The following is an 18769-nucleotide window of genomic DNA, read 5'->3' as shown; positions in this document are numbered from 1 at the left end:
AGCAGATCCTGCTGGGAAGTGACAGTCATGTGAATGTGGAGAAGTTCTCCTGTTCATAGCAGGAGATACAGTGAAAGGAAATTCCAGTTTTGTTCATTTTTTCCTCATCCATCAATCTGGGTTAATAAATAACTAATTAAACTCAGATTTGTAGCTGCAGTGCTCTTTGAAGTTCTTCCTATATTCCCTGAACCTTGAATCTATGGGGCATAGATAGCTTCAACATGATGAATGTTTTACAACCTATGTCAAAGGTACTCAAAACACGTACACATCTAACATACAGAAGTTCCCAGAAGGTTTAGAAGGAACAGATCCTAATTTCTGAATATATCTGGAATTTATGTGCCTTGAGAGATTTACAGAATCTACTCAAACTTGAGGAGTTTTTCCTTGTCTAGATGAATGTTACAATCCAATGGGAAAGAAACAGGGAAAGACGGGGAGTCAAAGGCTCTCCTGATATGGAGTCCTTTTTTGGGTGTTTTTTGTTTCCTGAAACTGGGTGTTTTGAGAAATATAGACAAAAGGTAATAGATGAAGGTTTTTGATTTCTAGCTACTGTTCAGAAATACACCTGAGTATGGTTTTCAGTGAACAAGTTTCTTGTTCGTATGAGGTCTTAACAATCAAAATTAAGTATTTTTTAGCTAACCTGTCTCTAGAACTCTATCTAGTGTTATCCATACATTGATAGCAATTATTTTATTAACTTCTATAACACTAAATAAAGTATTTCTACTTAAATTTCCAGTGTGTTTTTATAGCTAGATGGTTTGAGTATAATTTGACTTGCTTTCTCTATTCAGATATGAACTGGACATAGGTAGCACAGTACTGAGAGTGTCTCTAAGGACCACCTCAGTGTTGCAGTACAATGATGATAGGTCAAAATGTCACAGAGTATTTCAGTATGAATTTCTTTACTTCTCTAATTAATATCTAACCCACCAAAGATCTCTGCCATAAAATAATACTTTTCCAGACTTGTAACTACTCTAGTAAGAATTGAACAGGGCTGAATTAATAACCAACATATAATAACTTTAGATAATGAGGACTTATGTACAGAATGTGAGTGATTAAACTTGTCAAAGCCATAGGTTACTCACTCTCTCTGTTATACTGTTTGACCTTCACATATTGCTGATTGACAAGGTGTTCTTTCACACTTCTTTTTTTTTTTTTAATGAGTGGGTTACAAATCTGAAGAAATAATTTGAAGCTACTTTGTTGGACAAGAATCCAGCAGGTTACAAATAAAATATAGCCAGAATAGATCTAGCTGTAAAATGCTATTTAAAGTTATTATATAGCCAGATAGCAAAGTGAAATAGTATTTTCTGAATTGAAAATAAGCTTGAAAAAGTGAATAAAGAAATCATTTATTCTGGCTCTTTAAAGTCTCTCCATTATATACAGTAAGGGTATCTAGTAAATCGTAAGGCCCATATAAAAAGTTGTACTAGAAGTTATCAATGTGATGTTCTCCAGCCAGTTTCTTCCAGAGCTGTATGATTTCATAATGGGTAATTAATAGCATTAATGTTCTAAGAATTCAAATAGGCAAGATACCTTTTCTCTTTCTATTGCAACTTGACTCTAGAGAAAACCATTGACATTATTTACCTGAATCAATAATGTTAGCATAGATTTTCAAATAAATACTTATTTATTTAAGGAAAATGTGCATTTTTATATTTTTTTTGGTTCTAAAAGTCCATCAAAGTTACGTATAGCCAGATGCTGTTGTGTTACATTGCATAGCTGAGAAATACTAAATTTCTTACTTTAAATAAAAGTCATCTGTGCCTATTTATTTATGATATTTTCATTGTTGGTCCAGTGCTGTAAGATTTTCTAGAAATCAGACTATCAGAAAATTTTTTACCCTTTTGAAATCCATGGAGAAATTCCAATTGACTTAGATTAAAAATTTCACACTACCTCTTGATTTATTTTGTGATACTTCAGTTTCAATGTTAGTAAAGCATAGGTGAATCTCTGAACTGCATGATACAGTTCAGGACTGCAATTTTTTTTCCAGGAAAAAAGAGGATAATGTTCCAGGAAAAAAGAGGATAATGTTGTATGGAAAAATATATTTTGGCTTGAGGTGGGCCAAGTACTGACACAGGACACTCAGAGACGATAGCTGAGTTTCTCTCCTTAGAGCTGTTCAAAAGTTGTCTAGAAATGGCAATTTTTCATGCCCTGTATAACACATGTTGAGGCAGAAATAAAAAGCAGATTTGCCCTTCTCAAGGAGCTAAGGTACCATCTACAATATTGGAAATGTTGTGGCAGACTGGTGAAGTTACTGACCAGAAAAGAGAAAACACAACTCAGTTTTTATATAGTTGAAAAAGAAAGACCTGGGGAACTACAGGCCTGTCAGTCTCCTGTCTGTATCTGGAAAAAATCATGAAGCAAATTCTCTGGTTTACAGCATGGATGGATAAGGGAAGAGTGACGGACATTGTCTATGTGGACTTGTACAAAACATTTGACACTGTCCCATATAATGTTCTTGTGTGGGAACTGGAGAGACATGAACTTGACAGATAAACCACTCAGCGGGTAAGGAGTTGGCTGGCTGGTTGCTGTCAGAGTTATGGTCAACATCTCTCTGTCCGAGTGGATAAGAGGTGTTCCCCAGGGATTGCTGTTGACTGTTGCTATTGAACATTTCTGTCAGTGACACAAGCAGTGGGATTGAGTGCACCCTCAGCAAGTTTGCTAGCAACACCAACTTGTGTGGTGTGGTCGACATACTGAAGGAAATGGATGCCATCCAAAGGGACCTTGAGAGGTGGGCCTGTGTAAACCACACAAAGTTCAACAAGGCTAAGTGCATCTGGTTCAGGGCAATCTCAAACACTGGTACAGGCTGGGTAAAGAATATATTGAAAGCAGCTCTGAAGCAAAGAACTTTGTGTGTTGTGATCGATGAGAAGGTCAACATTGACAGAGCAATATAGTTTTACAGATGAAAAAATAAACCATGTCACAGGCTTCATTGGAAGAAACATGGTCAGCAGGTCAAGTGAGCTGACCTCTACTCTGTCCTTTTGAGACCCCCACAAAGTACTACATCCAACCTGAACATAAGAAGAACTATTGTGCTGAGTCCAGAGGAGGGGCACTAAGCTGGTCACAGAGCTGTAGAACCTGTCCTGTGAAAATAGGCTGAGACACTTGGAATTGTTCAGCCTGAATAAGGCTTTGGGGAGACCTTCTAGCAGCCTTCCAGTACCTAAAGAGAGCCTACAGGTAATCTGGAAAGGGACTTTTGACAAGGGCATACAATGACAGGAGAAGGGGCAATGCCTTTAAAGGGAAAGCCATCAGATTTAGATTAGGTATTGGGAAGAAATTTTTTACCATGAGAGTGGCAACTGGAACAAGTTGCCCTGGAACAAGAGAGGCTGTGGATCTTCAAGGCTGGGTTGGATGGGGCTTTGAGTTACATGGTCTAGCAGATGTCATCCCTCCCCATGAGAAGGATGGGGTTGGAATAGATCCCTTTAAGATGCCTTCCAAACATATGATTCCCTTCCATTCTATGATTCTATTAATATTGAGAAAGATGTAAATTTTGAAGGCTTCTGGAATGATCTACTGTATTAATAGAAAGAATGAAATATACTAAATATAGAAGAAATTCTTTCAGGGAAAAAAAAAGCCCTGAAGATAATTAAAAATGCCTTGTCACCAACAACCTGAAGGTAAAGCAACAGTTTCTGAAAACCCAGTTTTTTATTTTCATATTTGTCTGTCTGCAATGAAAACAGTACAATTGTATTAAAGATCTAGAATAACGGTTTATTTTTTCAAGACTGTGGTGCAGTGAATTAAATATTATGGCATTTGCCTTTTTTTTAATGCATTTGTCACTGTCTTTGCTATTCTCTAATGCTTGCCTGAATCCTAAATGTTCCAGTGCATATGTAAATGCATATGTTTATGCTATTTTGGAAGGACAATAAAATGTTTCTCAGATCAGAGACAATTTATTTAGTATGTACGAAAGTTTCACCTAAATTCTGGTTGTGAAGATGTTTCATGTAGGGCTTTTTCTGTGATCACTTATATAACCCATTACTATTTTTAATAAAAATTAAGATTATTTATTTTTCCTTTTTTTAAAATGCATTATCAGGCAAGTTACAACATAATAGATGGCTGAGAGCTTTTTAATTTGTTGTAATCTGAGTACTAGTAGTTGAACATTTGAATGACTTTTTAGGCTGCTATTTTAATTTTTTTTGTGGGTTGTGGGAACTGAATTCAAAAGTTTCAGTATAGTATTTATGTTTCTTAAGACTGAGTCTGAAGAAAAAGGTAAAAAAGAATATAATTCAAAGCACTGATAGACACCATAAGTACTTTGAGACCAGAATCTACTGTTTTGTTAGATTAGTATTATGTAGTGTTAAAAGTGTCTCTTGAAACTCACTCAATTCAGCCAAAGGCTGAGTGACCTTTTGTCATGATACTCACCCTTCTAATTGTAATTGACAGAACAATTTCCTAGTTTCCATTCTGTCACAGAAAACCAGACATGGGCTATTTGTTACTCAGGGCACGATTGGGACACCTTTAATTGTAATGGGCAAGACCACCTTATTAAAATTTATCCCAGTGAAATGGTTCTGGCAGATACATTTCTTATGATAGTGAGAAGCACTCACTACCATGCCTAAGCACACACAAATAAATTTTAAAAAATATTTCCTAAGGTTCCACTCATCATCAAGTATCTGGATATTACTGTAGCTTCAGGTCAAAAAATTGGTGGATCAATATTCATTCAATTAAGAGCATTTTGCACTAATTCATAACAACAGAGGAACAGTCTTCTTTCCCTTTTTGATGGGAACTCCAATTATGTATTCTGATAAATGTAGTTAGTTTTTAATGCAATAAAATTAATATTTCGTATGTTTCTGAAGTAATGTTTATATACTTAGTTCAAAACTGTGGCAGGATTACTAAGCAAGTTACCAATTTTTTTTTAATACAATTCTCTCATTTATTAAAAATTTTCAGAATTTTCGTCCCATGATTGTGGTAAATTTGGAAGACCTAATTGTTAGTGGGAAGATTAAATATCTTCCAGAAGTCAGTCTGGGATTATCCTGTTGGGGAGCTTGTCTGGAGTCTCTCTTGGGGTTAGGTATAGGATGTGTAGAGACAGGCTCATCAAGATTCCTGTGGTGCCAAACAACTGGCTGCCACTTGTTGGAGTGACTTACAGCCAGCCTCCCCCTTACCAAGGCTCTCTGGACAGTTAATTTACCCTATTTTTTCTATTCCTTTTTAACTAATATTTAAGAAACCCCAACTCATGCTAGGTGCTACACAGCTTAGCTTATTTAAATTAAAAACCAAAACAATTGCAGTAATCCGTGGCTCTCTGGGCTTTGTATGAGTCTAATCCGGCCAGCTCAGACTCTGGCCCACACAGACTTGCATGGACAGAAAGCAAGAGACGAGACGTGCTCTTCTCCAAGTGGGGACGAGAGTCCTGTTTATTGGCTTGGGAAGGGATGCTCTGGTTCCAGCGACCACCCAGGTAGAAAAGAGGCCAAACCACACCTGCAGTGGGGTTTTATACCCGAGGGGATGGGGGCGGGCAAAGAGGACCGCGGCCAATGGGATAACATTGGGGAGGGGCGAGGGGAGGCTTACCTATGGGACAGACCACCAGGTGTGCATAACAGGGGGGGTGTGTGAGGGAGAGACCATGTGATGGGGGAGGGGAAAAAAAATCCACGTGACCTAACATACTCAGTAAAATTTTCCCATCACCCAGTGCAAAACAACAACTAAATAAACTATTTAGTGCAATACAACAACCAATTAGTTTGAGTTTTTAACTTTTTTGTGCATTTCCCTATAGGATACCAATGTGATTAAATACTGCTAAAAGCATTTTTTTCCCTGGAATATCCCTACAAAAATAATGCAACTTGTGACTTTTCTGATTAAAAAAAGTCTTAATGTCTTCATACCTAAGTTATGTTAGGTCATTTTGTTTCTCTTCTGTTGACCTGCTGTCTCGGCTCCATATCTTGTAAAAATTCATTTTTTACCCTGAATATCACTTCAAATTAAATAAGATATTTGCTCTTTGTGTTCTTACTTTCACAGAACAAACAAAACAAAACAAACCCCAAAAACCAAAAAATCAAGTATCTAAAAAACAGCTCCTTGATCCTGTGATCATTCCTTACCAAACAAATTCCATTTGAAATTATCACAGTAAAGCATTCCCATCAGGGTGTGGGAAGTGATTCTTCTCCTCTCTTCAGCACTGGTGAGGCCACACCTGGAGGACCATGCCCATGTCTGGGCTCCTCAGTACAGAAGGGAAATTATTATATTGAAGAGAGTCTAGAGGAAAGTCACAAAAGTTATAAAGAGCAAGGAATGTGAGGAAAGCATGAAAGAGCTGAGACCTTTCAGCCTGAAGAAAGCTCCTGGATAATTCTAAAAATACATGCAGCTGAAATAAATACGTAATTAGCTGAAGGGAAGGTGCAAAGGAGATGGAGTCATGCTTTCAGTGGTGCACAGCGACAGGACCAGAGGCAGTGGGCACAAGCTGAAACTCAGGAGGTTCCCTCTGAACATCAGGAAACATTTGTTTACTGCAACTGTAATTCAGCATGGGGACAAGTTTTTCTGGAAGACTCTGAAATTTTCTCCTTGGAGACATTCAAAAGCTCTCTGGATATGGTCTTGGGCAGCCTGCTCTAGGTGACCCTGCTTGAGCAGGAAACTTCTTCCAGCCTCAACTGTTCTGTGATTCTGTGAACGATAGTGAAGGCACATAACATAAATTATATCAGTGGCACTAATAATAAATTGACAGGACTAATACTTCTAGGGTCAATCCCATCCTACTTGGAATTCCAGGCTATAAAAGAAAATATATATTCTCAAGCTCAGTTTTTACTGTTATGATCAAATGGCACTATTTTCACATGATTCCCATGTCATTAATGCATAGGATGAATAATGGTCCTGAAATGTATCACATTCATGTACTTAGTTACTCCCTTTTTCTTTTATTTCTTCCCTCACAGATTTTTGTAGTAAAAATGAAGAAAAAAGTATTAGAGAAAGAAAGACTATCTTTCTTTTTAAAGAGACTGATTCTGAAGAATGTAATATAAACACATTTTGTTAAAAAGAGCTCTTTTCTGAGGGCAATGAATCAACATCATCATAAATAATAATTTTATATTCTTTATGTTGAGAATATTCAATAGAAGCCTCCAAGACTTAAATTTACAGATATTACAATAGCTCACAACTGTTACCAAATTTAATTTGTGATATATTTTGAACATGTGAATTTCTATGTGAAAATTCTACCAGGAAAAACATCAGAGCTTTTCTGCTTTGAATTTGGCACTGAGATAAGCGGGTATTTAATACCTTTTGCTTCACACTTTCTAAACCACCTATCTGTACAGATGAAGACTGTAGTTCTACTTAGTTTCATAAATATGCTGCCAAGATCAATTCAGCATTCAGATTATGGTGGTCAGAGCACCTTAATACATTCTCAAAGAGATATTAATTATTTGAAGATTAATGATTTTACATTTAATTAATAATTTGGACCACATCTAAGCAATAAGCCTTGGAGACCTCTGAGAAGAAAAAAAGGAAAATGCAAAGAAATTTTCATTCAATGCATGTAGCTTGAGTGTGCATAAAAATGAGTGTGGAGTCATGCAATTAAAAACCAAACAATAACATAAATGTCAGAGGGCAAAAAACTAATTTACTTGTCTTTAATTCTGACATTTCACGAATACCAAGTACAGTTCCAGTGAAGAGTATCACAAAATTTTAGGAATTGTACCTGCTAAGCATTGCAGTAAGTGCAGAATTTCCCAGTCCAAAAATTACAAGATTTCAAATCCAAATTTTGAGGAAAAATATGCCTCATATTGATTTGTCGGGGGTTTTACATTGTATTTGTCATTTTATTAAAGAAAAATAATGTCTTATTCTATTTTGATTTTATAGTTATTCACTACAATTATTTTATTAAAATGGCAGAACTGGATTATGTATTAACATCATTATAAGTACACATACTTGCACTGTATGGGTTGCCAGCTACACACAAACACCTGCAGTGTTTCTTGAAACAGTAAATTTCTGAAACTGAAATTTCAGTAAAATTTATTTTCTATTTGGGAATTTTGTATGTGTCTGTTATCTGCTTTTTGCAAAATACAATGTATAACTTTTATTTTTAAGATGAAATAAGGAAGTCACAATTGGAAGTTTAAAAAAATATATTTTTAATAGTGCTTTCTGCAACACAAAGACAGCAGCCTGATTTTTATGCCATCCTGTTTTTATATCCTGAATGTTTTGCAGTCAAATAGTTAGAGCAAAGAAGAAAAGATCTTTTTGAGAATTGTAATCATCTGTTTCTCTTACAAGGAAGTAGATACTTTCCTCTGAGGGCTACTTCTGAGGGCTACTTCTTCCATTATCTCAGTAGCCTGTGAATATTAGCTGCCAGATTGAGTTTAAACAAGAATTTTTCTAATTGATTCATAGAAGATACTGTTTTCTATAATAATTTCAAAGAATATCAGTCATAAACAAACTAAAAGACACTGCTATAATATTGATAATATTGATTATACTTGCTTTGACACATAAAACAGTAAGTAGAAGAATTGAACCAATAAAAAAATGAGCTTTCCAGTTTTTGGAAAGATATCTTCCAACAAAGAGTTACTTCAAAAAACAGAAATAAAGACTTCTTTGAATGTTTAATATTGCTGATGCTTCCTCAATGTTCCATGTCTTCATAGCGCCTCTAGGAAGTAAGAAAAGAACAGTCAGGACTTGCAATTAAGTGATACTAAGTCAGTCATGAGGAAATGGAATTGATGGATGCACCAGCAAGCATGTCATCAGCAGCTCTTAATTATAATGGTATTTCACAATTTAGATTCCCAAACTTTACAAGTGATTTGAGACATTCTAATTTTGTTCTGCCTTGAAGCAGTTTCATTTTAGTCAATAAATTCCATGAGATTCCCTAATGTAGGGCTCAAATTGAATCTTAATTACCAGGCTGAGCTAATAGCTGACAAAATTTCAACTTTTCTGAGGTGTCACATAGTATGTGAAACTCTGCTTTGAATTCTGCATGGTAAAAAAATCCCTTAAAACTCAATTACAACTTGACTTTTGAATCAATTATCCTTTTGCTCTGGCACTACAATCATAAGTTTAGTGGTATATACTTAGTCACTGGGAAAGAATATTAAAATGTTGGTTTACACAGTTAAAGTCTGTCTCTCATCTGCTGTTCATTCTCTTTGTGGCTGTAAATGTTAGCATGAATATTAATCAACTATGTGTTCTTCTCCAAAAATAACAAAATACTGTATATGTTTTAAGAAGTATACAACAATTAATGAATTCCTTTACAATAGAACAGTACAAGGCAAGGAACAGATTTCAAAGAGCATTACATTTAATACAAGGTAAAATTAATAAGCAGAATGAATAGCATACTATTGATATATATATATATCTTTATGTATACATTTAATTTGTACAAGATCCTGGTTCATATCTAGTAGAGAGTCCACCTTTACTTTGCATTCCTTTACAGTTGTTTCACTGGTCTTCAAATTTCTTTCTCTTTTCATTCTAATTTCTGTAACACTAAATTAGTTCAAGATGAATAGTGACTCTTTTGCTAAAATTTCAGACAATTATTAATTTTCTTTCCTTAAAATTTTACCAGACCCGAGTATCTTGGGGACATCATTAACATCTAAGTAACTGTGCCTTCTTCTTATTCTTTTAAATATTTCTTATTTATCATATGCTGTTTAAGCTTTTAGGAATCATCATCTATAACCTTAGTTAAATTGGATAGAGAATTGTTGAAACATAAATATTTAATAAAAGGCAATTGATGTAAGCAACAAAATAAACCATTCAATTTAGTGTAATAAAGGTAAGTTACTGTAGATCAAATGTGATGATTTTTGCTTTATAGAAGTTTAAAAATATGCTGGTTTTAACTATAAATATAACTTCACTATAGCTGTTGTCCAATGTAATAAATCTTTTTTTTAATATGAGTTAACATCTTGATATTACTTATGTCATCAGCTTCTTGAAATTAAGGATATGATATTATATGATAGAATTTCCATTAGCTAAGTGTGTCCCTTAGCATTACACCCTTGTAGGTATCCCAGGGAACCACTATTCTTTCTGTAAGCAGAGATATTGCTGTCCCTTTCCTACAGACTTGTAGATGTTTTCAAACCATGTTTGAAAGATTATCTGCATACATATGACCGAAATTAATTTTGACTGTGTCGCTTTGGAGAGAGGTGGCCTTTAAAATGAACTGCTTGAGCATTTGAAATATGGTTTACAGATTCCAGAACTACCATTTTCAGTTATCTATTCTCCCTGCTATTCTCCAGACACCTGAAGTCATCCTGGGCATTTTAAAGCCTTTAACCTTCTTGGCCAATTAGAGAAATAATTTATCTGCTTGTTCTTATCTTGGTCATACGTGCTGCTCTACAAAGTTTTTCTCTGAACAACATGTATTTCATTCTCTCTGATTCATGTTGATACACCTATATTGTCAGTGCCGATCACACACATTGAAATCCTGAACCTAATTTCACTGGACATTAATACCAAAGCCTGAGAATGTTTGTATTACTGCAGAGGCTGCCCTGGTATCCAGTATAGGCAGAGGCTGTCCAGGTATCCAGTATAGTCAGAGCCATGTGAATGAAATTCTGTAGTTAATGAGAAAGTCCAGCTTTTAGATAAACAGCATAAATAATTTTTAAAAAAAGTCTCTTTTGATTTAAAGTTTTCTGATCTAATGATATTAGATATATGGTTAATTTTGCTGTGTACTTTGACAAGCACCTTCTCTTTTAAATAATAATTTATTTTCCTAGCGCAGAACAGAGACTCCATGGCAACAAGATAGCTTTAAGCAGAAAAGACATAGGCAGAAAACACTGATGGTCTGTTTTCAGAAATTCTCAAAATTAATAGGTAAAAGCACAGCATGTGTAAAACAGGGTCTAAAGAATTTTACTTTGTTTAAAACAGCATGTAAACATGAAAGAAGTCCTTCAAATGTCAGTAGGTCAACTCACATTCAACAAAATATAAAGTCTCAGAATTTAACTGTAAAGCTTTTATTACTGTTTTTTTTCCTTTGGAAAACACAAAATATCTCTACCTGAGTGTAAAACACTGGCTGAAAAGATGGGGTTGAAACCCCAATCTCACTGAAATAAGAGATGCTTTTATTCACTGCTGTTCTCTAAATCCACGTGAAGTCCCAAGTGTTCAGCCTTCTCCAGGAGAGCTGGGCCCCATCACATGTGGCAGTGCTTGGGAAAACAAATGTCATCACTCCAAAGGTCCCACACATTTACTCCTTCTTCTCCCCAGCTTTATGTACTGAGCATGATGTCATATGGTCTGGAATATCTCTTTGATTAGTTTGGGTCTCCTGTCCTGGCTGCCCGAACCTCCCATGCAACCTCAACTTCCTCACCAGTGAGGCAGCGTGGAAAGCAGAAAAGGCCTTGGCTCTGTGCAAGATAACAAAAGCATCTCTATATTGTTAACCTCATGCTCAGCAAAAATCAAAACCACAGCCCATTCTAACCAGTGTAATGAAAATTTACTCTACACCAGCCCAAAGCAGCGCAGTGTGTCGTTAACTCAGTCTTAACCAGCCAAGTTGGCCTCTTATTGTACAGATTATCAGTGTCTGAAAAGTAAGATGTAGTGTAAAATTCATCAGTCTAAATTTTGTACCAGGCAGCACCAATTATGAAAGAGAAGTATGTGCCAATACTTGAAACAGCATTTTTCATTCTAATTTTTATGGGAAATAATAAGGGGAAGCAATTCATAGGAAAGAGTATACATCATATGCATATATGCAATATATATATGCATGTATGCATGTTGCTAGGGTTTTTTTTTTCAGAACAGAAAATAATTAGTAAAACTTTTAATAATTATTGTTTGTAAAATTAAATTTTATCCTTGTTGTGATGGGTTGACCCAAGCCAATAAAGCAACCACATGGTTCCTTGCTCACTTCATCCTGTGGGACATATGAGGAAATTTTGAGTTGATAAGTTTATGCAAAGACGGTTAATGCATGAAGTAAAGTAAAAAATAAAAAAAAAAAAAAAGGAAAAAGGAAAAAGGAAATGGCAGGCAATTCTTCAGACTGATACCTAGCCAGTCTCTGAGCAATGGCTACCTAGGGAGACAATGCCCTGCTCCCTACTTCTCTTCTTTCTCTGCTTTAAGTTTTACCACTGAGCATGGCATCATATGGAACATCCCTTCAGACAATTCATGTCACAGTCCCAGCTCTGTCCCCTGCTAACTTGCCCATCCCCAGCCTTCTCTCTGAGAAAAACATAAAACCTTGAGCAAGAATAATGAAACAATAGCCAAAAAATTAGTGTGTTATCAACTTTCAATTTTATAGACATGTGCCCAAAACTAGAGAACTCTACAGACTCCCATGAAGCTAGCTCCATCCCAGCCAGATGCAGTATATTTATATCTTTTCTATGAAAGCAAAAAGCAAATGGACTAAAGAATTCTATTATAGTTAAAGGGTTAGTTTTTCTCTTTTCAGTAATCTTGTTCCTATCTCATCGATATCTTCAGTAAGAAGTGTTGTTGGCACTTAAGTGATGATCTTTTGTTAAAAAGAGTATGCAGCCTATATTTTTAGTCCAAGTTTCATTTCTTAGATAATTGTTAAAATCATGGTCACATATTCATTTATTTATTCCTTTACGTTATTTTCTCTGCAGCATACCCTTATAAACAAACCTGAAAGAATTCTCATTGTGTTCTTAGAAGTAATACAATAGTTCAGAAATATACTTCAGCACCACAACCGGATATTTCACTTCTGTACTCTGACTTAAAGATGTCACATAGTCTATGTCACTCTCAAGGAATTTAATTGAACCCAACACTCTTTCATATTAAATATTATTTCAAATGTTTTTATTTTTATACCTGGAAGAACTGTAAACTAAAGGTCATTACTCTGGAAAGCTTTTACTATTGCACATGAAATGTGCAAAATAGCTGAAGAGCAGAAATGAATAGATAATTTCTAGCTTTTCTATAATACAAAAACCAAAACTAATAGAGGCTTAATATTGTTTTATATATATGAATGAAAAAAAATTACATTTAGAAAACATAAACTTCTACAAATTAAATATGAGATGACTGCTATGAAAAATAATTTTATTAAAAAAAAAAACCTAACAAATCAACAACAGCAAAAAAATCATGCCTGAAACATTTAAAATTGGATAGGTATCAGATTTCCGGGAAAAACTTGAGTAGTTACCTCTCAGGTCAGAGCAGATCAGAGCAGGTTTCTCAGGTTTTTTTGCATCTGGGTCTTGATAACTTTCAATAATGAAAGCTGCAAGGCTCCAGTGCTTGATTATACCCGTAGAGAATAGATTTTGGTTGAACTAACTCATAAACTAACCCCTTACCTGTTTTTCTCTTTCTTTTTGTTTCAGAAAAATATATATAAAATCACCATTACACCTCTAGATAATGAATTTTTCAGTGAAATAGTTTTTAATGAAGAATTACTGCTTCTATAACCTTCCATGATCTTGTTTCTTCTAAGAGAAAAGGAAGTACAACATAATTAATAACAAAATGAGACCTTCATAAAAAATGCAATGAGATTATGAACTATAAATGAATGTAGCTGATATTGGTGAGGATTAATATGATTTTGTGGAGTGACTTTTGCTCCATATTAATATAATTTTCAATTTAGAGGTATGAAATAATGGATGTCAATATGAGACTTACCTAAGGTGCAATTGTACTAGATAGTTATGTATTCAATTAATGAAGTAGTTGCCTAAGAGCATACAAGTAGTGCCATTTTTGCTGATTTGGTGTAGTCTGCCTGGTTTGTCTGCCAGTACACAAGAGGAACTTGCACAGCTATTCAGTTGATAGATGACATAGTGATTGTAATTTCTAGTAAGTCACAAAATTTTGTAAGGAAATGATAAAGTAGATTATAGGTCATTATTTCAAACTCTGAATATCAGAGTCGATTTTTCCAAATATAGTACTCAGCTAAACAGATCAGCAAATTTAAATCTAGACGTGAAAAAATCAATTGTTCTTCCATTTAAACAAGATTTTAAAATTCTTACCTTAAAAGCATCTATTTTTTTTTTTATAAATTTCCTGTACTCTTGATAGAGCAATATTTATTCATTGCTGTTGTCAGGAAATTCTGATTCTTAGGTCCACCTATGTAGGCCTGGCTTCACCTATACAAGCCTTACATGCCATGATAAGTCTCACCTGAAAATACCTTTTGCCTGGAGTGTCTTTTAAGCTCAGGGACAATACCTCTGTTGGCAAGATTGCTGTTCCTGCCTGTGTTGGGAAAAGGCTTGCCTCTGGCTTATTTCATGGAGCAATTCTGCTCTTGCTGTTCCCTTTCAGTTAAGCAGAACCTCCCAACATAGGACAATTAAGTGAAAGCACTTTAAAATATCCAAAAAGAAAGAAAAAAAAAAGAAAGGAGAGCTTATCAAATGTAAAAAAAAGAACTTTTCATAAAAGAAGATCTTAAGACCAAAAATAGCAGACAGATTGAATGGGAGTCAGCTTTCATGGGCTTAAAGAATTTATTTCACTCATCCATACATAAGCATCTAATGACAGCTCAAATAACCCCAGACCTCTAAAGTACCAGCATAGGTATGAAAGATGTGACACAGGATCTGTGGTACTTTTGCCTCCCAGAAGCAACAAGTGAACATAAAAAGTGTATCCTAGGACACATCAAGAACCTAGGTGCAGGTAACTGTATGGACTCTTGGTGTATACCATGTAAGTGACTTCAACTGAGTTAGCTGTGTCAGCTCCCACAGAGATGAGCTAATCAATACACTCAATTGACTCACTTCATCCTAAAATAAACAGCTATTTTAAAACAAATGTGTAGCTCTCCATTGACTTTACTGACTATGAGATCAATTCATTCATCAAAGAGAAGCTTGTAGTGTAATTTGAAACTCTCATGGTTATCTGAGGAATCTGTATGAGGCTTTCAGTATTGACAGTGTTTACGGAGACCCATGCCCTTCTGAATCAGCAGCCGAAGGAGACATAAGCAGGTATAGGAATTTAAATGGAACTGTACTCCTATATGTAAGGAAATGAGTTGTCCTAGATCTTTACCAGCCATAATAGCAACTTGGTGCCTTCCACTGTGTGATACACTGTAGACACCAACTTCATGACCCACCTGACATCTGATTTCCATTCTACAAAAGCGTAGGCATCCCATATATGTTATGGACTAGATCTGTGGACAGTGAGGTGAATTGAGAACTGGCTGAATGGCAGATATCAGGAAGTTTTAATCAGTGTCACAGTGTTGGAAGCCTGTCACTAGTGGTGTTCAGTATCACTTAACTTATCCATAAATGACTTGGATGAAAGGACAGATGCCTCATCAACAAATTCTCTGATGACACAAACTTGTGAGGAGTGGCCAATAGCCCAGAGGGCTGTGCAGCCTTTCAGAGGGATCTCAACATTTTTGAGAGATGGGCAGAAAAGAACTGAAAATCAACATAGGCAAATGCAAAGTCCTGCACCTGGGGAAGAACAACCCCATGCACCAGTATAGGCTGGGGGCCAACACGCTGGAAAATAGCTCTGCTGAAAAGGACCTACGGATGCTGGTAAAAGGACTCACAAGCTATCCATGAGGCAGCAGTGTGACCTTGTGGCCAAGAAGGACAATGGTGCTCTTGTGTACTTTAGGAAGAACTTTGCCAGCAGATTAAGAGAGGTGATTCAGCCACTCTACTCAGCCCTAGTGAGGCCACATCTGAAGTGCTGCGTCAAATTCTGGGTTCCTCAGTACAAGAGACACCTGGAGCTTCTAGTGTGGGTCCAGTGGAGGGCAACAAAAATGATTGAGGGACTGAAGCATCCCTCTTATGGGCATATTTTCTTGAGGATACGCTGAGGGAGCTGGGCCTATTCATTCTCAAGACTTGAGAATGCCAAGGTTGTGAAGGAACCTCAGCAATGTCTAAATAAGTATCTGAAGGGAGGGCGTCAAGGGGGAGGTTGGGATCTTCTTGGTGGTGGCAAGCAATAGGACAAGAGACAATGGGCAGAAACTAGTGTAGACAAACCTACATCTGAGCATGAGGAAGAACTTTACTGTGTGAGTGACCACCCACTGCAACAGATTGCCTAGAAAGGTTGGGGAGTCTCCCTCACAGGGGATGTTCAACTGGACGCAGTTCTGTGCCATATGCTCCAGGACGATCAGGGAGATTGGCTCAGATGACCTACTGTGGTCCCTTCCAACCTTACCATTCTGTGATTCTGTGATTTGCTCTGTGTTAATTAAAAATATCATTAAGTTGCTCACATGAAGTTCTCTCATAGCATTTGAAATATCCTACCTGGATATTTGAAATATCCTATCTTACCTGGAATTCAGTCACCGGTCCAGAAGATTGACAATCTCTCTGACGTCCATTGTAATAATTTACAGCCCCATGAAGATGATGTAAATTGTTATGGCAGGAGGTAGGAGGATTTTGATCAACTGAATCTACTTCCATTCTTCATCTGTTGCAAAGAGTTTAGAGATAGCATACTTGCATATACAAAGATAGCTGATGCCTAAATTTATGTGTCTAAGATATTATATTAATTACATATATTATATTATATTATATTTATATGATATTTTCGCCTTACTGTCTAGTAAGGAGTTTTTTTCCCCTTTTGGACCTACAAAGAGTATATTACATGTATTAGGAACCTGAAGCTTTGTAATGAACTAGCCACAGACATCAAAATATTAGTAGCAGTAGTAGTACTAGTAGTAATAGTAGTAGTAGCAGTAGTAGTAGTACTGTTGTTATTATTATTATTATTATTATTATTATTATTATTATTATTATTATTTAGGATGTCTTAATTGTACTATATATACATTAAAAATTATGGGTCGTATTAGCAGTGTAAACATTCTCAGAGTCGCCTCCACTGTTTCATTCTGCCACTAAGAAATGAAGAATCATTCACTGATTTTCTAATGAAAGAACATTTTCTGTTGATCTCTTTTAGCTTCCACTGGTATTTCTCTGCCTTGGGTGCAAGCTGTCAAGAGGAATTGCTCGACATACTTATTAATACTACTAACAGTATGCCTAATGTGATACAATTAGCAGAATGTAGTAGTCTCACCCTGTGACTGCTTCAGGAAATTTGACATTGAATTGTAGCTCAGAACCTTAGAGGCTGTGTGAAACTTATTCAAAAGATATAATTAGAGGCTTTTGGGGTGGGGGGTGGGTTGGTTTGGTTTTATTTTTAGAACTTAATTCTGTTCATTATTGGTGTCTTTTTCCTCCTTATCTCAGAAATTTTGAAAACAGAAACCAAAACACAAAACAGAAGAAAGCAGCTTATTTTCACAGAAATATAAAAATAACTAAAAAATATTTTTCAGGTTTAAATCTTGCTTGATAAAACTGGCTTTTACACACACTCTTGAAACATGCTTGCACTGGAAAGGGCAAAGATATAATTGTAGCTACAGAAAATAAATAGAAATAATGACTCTCTCAGTAAAGATCTTGACATTGTATTTCTTGCCTGTAACCATTTAGAGACAAACACGTCATCTCAGATGATGCTTGAAAATGTTTTATGAAGTAGAAAACATAGTTTGTCTACAGGAATGATTAATAACAAAGTTTCCATAAAGCAATAATGAAATCTGAAAAATATGAGGCAGGGTATGAAAATGGGTAAAAGTATGGGTCAGAAATAAAGTCAGTGGCAAAGCTTTATAGACTGTTTTCCTATGCAGGCAAAATTCAGACTGAAATAAACTGAAAAACCTTTGCTTCAGTAACAGACACACAGCTGGAGAATAGGTGAGTGGCTTGCCCATGATGTGATCACTTTTCAACAGACTAAACTAGAAAACACCACTATAAAAGACTCTGTGGTCCAGGAGGAACCTTTGCTGTTTGTATCTGACATTTAAATGCCAGCTGTCCACAGCTCCCTATTTAATACAATCTGATGGAGAGTGAGACAGTGGAAAAAAGTAGTGAAAGAAGCAACTGTAGTGGGAATTGGATACAAGCTGTTCAGGCATAATTTGCTCTGGAACTTGGCACTATCTTGGTTTTGTGAAGATTTATTTCTCCACTAAATTAAGCATAACCTGGAGAACTAGAGCCACATATCTAAAGTCCAAATTCAAATTATTTTACTAGAGCAGAAAAATACTGGGATAGAAAACACTCAATTTCTTAAATGCATGAAGATGTCTGTCAGTAGTCAGCTTTTTTCAGCTACTTTTTTTTTTAAACTTATTTATCAGTGAAATCTACTTTACTATTTCATTCACCTGTTTCTCTTTCTTTTATATATTCATATAATTTGTTATTGCTGAACATCTTCCCTAAGTGTCTGCAAACCTTTTCTCTATAGAATCTTATAGTGTAAGAGTGATGAGATTTCACAATTATGTCACTAAAAGCAAATGATAAAATAAAAATATTTTTGAGATCTCTACTTTTTAACAGCATAAATGGAGAGATGAAACCAAACAATATTACTGGGAGGGGAG

Source organism: Geospiza fortis, unplaced genomic scaffold (assembly GCF_000277835.1).
Source record: "Geospiza fortis unplaced genomic scaffold, GeoFor_1.0 scaffold294, whole genome shotgun sequence".
Lineage (NCBI taxonomy): Eukaryota > Metazoa > Chordata > Aves > Passeriformes > Thraupidae > Geospiza > Geospiza fortis.
The sequence above is the reverse complement of the archived record's forward strand: the minus strand, read 5'-3'. Positions refer to the sequence as shown.